This window comes from Desmodus rotundus, chromosome 5 (genome assembly GCF_022682495.2).
Source record: "Desmodus rotundus isolate HL8 chromosome 5, HLdesRot8A.1, whole genome shotgun sequence".
NCBI classification, from domain to species: Eukaryota; Metazoa; Chordata; class Mammalia; order Chiroptera; family Phyllostomidae; genus Desmodus; species Desmodus rotundus.
The window spans coordinates 121995492-121999255 of record NC_071391.1 but is presented as its reverse complement, the minus strand read 5'-3'; positions in this window follow the sequence as shown (position 1 = coordinate 121999255).

Here is a 3764-nt window from a genome sequence, read left to right as displayed (position 1 = left end):
TAAAACATGACATGGAAAGGTTCAAAACAAAGGAATGCAGAAAGAATCCAGATGCCACTAGTGGGGGGAGAAACTAGGTAGCTGAGGTCAAGGATGGAAGACATCACTGTATACTCTTACATTTTCAATCACATAAATGTTTTGCTTCCTTAAAAAAAAACTTCAATTACTAGCCTAAAGAAACTCAGCATAATGATATAATATTATATTACCCTGGCAAGTGTGGCTCAGTTGGTTGAAGCCTTGTCCTGTAAACCAAAAGGCCGCAGGTTTGATACCCGGTTGGGAGTATGTGCGTGGGTTGCAGTTTTGGTCCTCTGCTGAGGTGCGTTCAGGAGGCAACTGATTCAGGAGGTGTTTCTCTCTTGCTCTCTCTCCATCTCCCTTCCTCTGTCTCTTAAAAAAAAAAAAATATATATATATATGTATAATATATGTAACAATGTAATAATGATAGACCCAATGTCATTTAAGGAGAAAGGAATTAATATGCACAAAGGTTATTTGATACTACTGAAAGAAACAATATACCAAGAAATAATAATAACCATGTACTTTATACCCCACAAAAGAGCATTTAAAATACATAAAGCAAAGCTAGCCGAATTTGACACGTTTGTAGTCATAATGGGAGATGTGAACACAGCTGCCTGAAGAACTGATAGGCTTGTGTTTACAGGCACAAACAGAACCTTCACGACAGAAGGTGACCCTGTTATTCGACAGTCACACAAAAGATACAATACTGAGTGAGTCAGGCTTCCGTTCGGGAAACCAAAGTCGCTGCTGAGTACTTTAAGCACAAAGGAACACAAGGAATTGGGTGCTTCCCAAAGCATTGCCAGTGTTAAGTAATCACTTTTAATTTTTAAAAATTGTTTGTACCAGCTTCTGGCAGATAGTACATGTTGCATGAGTATTACATAAAATTTTGAAAGATGTATACAGTTGAGGACTGTCATGAGGTTAATAATTTCCAAGTTAAGTCATTGGAGCCGTAATTCAGAGGACAGGAAGCTGTTGTTGCTGCGCCATCACAGTCCCCTCGTGGCCACATAGGTGGTGACTAGGCACTGAAACCGTGAGTCCAGGGGCTGAAAACATGGTGTCAGGCTGACCTCACCTGCCAGCCACCCCGGCGGCAGCAGGCTCTCCACCTGTTTCCACCGTCCTGCTTTGGCATGCATGCATGTGACTGAGTCAAAGCCAAGTGACATCCAGAACTCTGGCTGTCACAGTCTGGCTTGTGTCATTTTACTTTATTTTTTGCCTTTCAGCCCCTACAATTCAGAGGGGGAACAGGGAAGTAGATGAAAATCAACATCAAGTGCCGATTGACCCATATCAAACACAAAGCATAATTATCCAAGAATCATCTTATTAAGAAATATATAATGTCTTTATGGAAGAAACTTTAAAATATTGCTGAGGAACATTATAGGAGACCTGAACAAATGAAAAACATTCCATGTTCTTGGATCAAAAGACTCAGCATCATAAGGAGGTCAAGTCTCTTAAGTTAATTTATAAAAGTAACGCAGAAGCAATAAAAATGCTAACTCTTATTTCGGACCAGAAGTGCTGATGCTATGCTTCACACAGAGAAAGGGACAAGTAAGAACAGTACGGAAAACCGAAAAGTAGATAGATCAGTGAATGGAAGCTAGCCCTCCAGACTTTCAAACACACAAACTCTCCAAAATGAAAACAATGGGGGATCAATGGGTGAGTAGACACAAAGCAATGAAATAGAATAAAAAATAAAAAAGATTAAAATACATAAGAAAATATGTATATATGTTCAAAGGACTGTCACAAATCAGCGGAAAAAAGATTATTCAATAAATTGGATTGAGAACAATCAGGGAGCCATCTGGAAAAAAAAGCTGAATCCCTACCACAAAGCATACACCATAAAATCTTCAAAGTGGTTAAAAATGAAAGATAAATGTACAACACAAAAACATAAAAGTACTAGAAGGAAACATACAAAAATTCCTCCGTAACTGTAGAGTGAAGAAGGTCTTTTGGAATTTGACCGCAAAGTTTTGCATAGCGCAGAGAGAGAGAGGCCACCATAAGCAAATCAAAGTCAGAAGACAAATGAGAAACTAAGATAAAACACAGGATGACAACAAACCCCTATACATCACACTAACAAAGTATCAGACACTGAGGTATGCAGATAAAGCAGTGCATTTATTCGGAAACAGGAAAGATTGAAAATGTTGTTTAGTGTTCACCTTCAGGCTAGAGAATAAAAAGGGAGAATGCAGAACGGATGAAAAAATAAAGACAAAAGCACAAATTGAAATAGAACACAAAAAAGAAAAGATCAATAAAACCAAAAGCAAGGCTATTAAAAAGATAAAATAGGCACATATCGAGCAAACCAATTGAAAAAAGAGAGGAGTCAGAGATAAATAACATTAGCATACCAGTGCACATAATTGCATGGACAGCAGAGACTTTTAAACATCATGACACGTATTAGATATTGGTGATGAGCCCTCGGCAGTTCTTTTCACCTTCCCCAGGTGCGTCTTCCTGGCTGCGAGGCTGGAAAGGTGAAAACTGCGTTTCAACCAGGTTTCCAGATGACAGTTAGGTTTTGCCATAGCAGCACTTGGGCGAGATTTGGTTGGAGAAGGAAAGCAGAGGCCATAATCTGGGAGCCTTATTTCATTTTATTTTTTCCAATTATAGTCTACATTCAATATTACTTTGTACTAGTTTCAGGTGCACAGCATAATGGTTAGACAATCACATACTTTACAAAGTGTTCCCTCTGATATTTCCAGTACCCACCTGGCACCACACGTAGTTATTACTTGTTATTGACTATATTCCCTGTGCTGCACTTTACATGTCCATGAACTACCAATTTATACTTCTTAATCCCTTTACCTTTTTCACCCAGATTGACTCAATTTATTTTATTTTATTGTATTGTATTTTTGCTGCCAAACAACGTTGTGGAGACTCCCCGCACAGGACACAGCTTTGCACAGGACACAGCTTTGAGAGCATCAGAGTTCGTTGTAGCCATGGCAGAAGCTGAAGTCAGATGCCTCGAGCTAGTCACAGTTTAAGGACTGGGAGTCAGTTTTAGTCTTGGCTTCTTTGTTTAAATTTATTTTTAGATGGGAAGGGAGGGAGAAGGGAGGGAGAAAGAGAGGGAGAGAAACATCAATGTGTGGTTGTCTTTCATGCACCCCGCACTGGGGACCTGGCCCCCAACCCAGGCATGTGCCCTGACTGGGAATCGAACCAGCAACCCTTTGTTTTGCTGGCCAGCACTCAATCCACTGAGCCACACCAGTTAGGGATAGTCCTGGCTTCTTGAGCCTGGGTTGCTGCCAGTGTTGTGTGCTCTTGAATTCCATTTTCCCTATGGCAGCATCTGGCCCCTACCTTCCTGATGATAGAACAGTCGGCAATTCCCCTGGTGGGTCAGTTTTAGGCTGTTCTGGGAGACATTTCTGAGGGCCCCACCCAGAGCTTGCTCCTCCAGAGTGCTCTTAATTTTGTAAGCACACAGTTCCCTGTATTAAATTAGCAGTTCCTAGTCCTTGCATTGAGCACGACAGATGAAAAGAGAAATATCAATAATTCTATGCCAAGAAATTTGAAAACTAGTAAATGAATAATTACCTAAAAATAATTACCAAATTACTGAAGTGGACCCTAGAAACAATGAAAACTTGAACAGATGGTAATAATCAACTGAGTAGGGGAGTCAAAACTGCCGGCTCCCCTCTCAA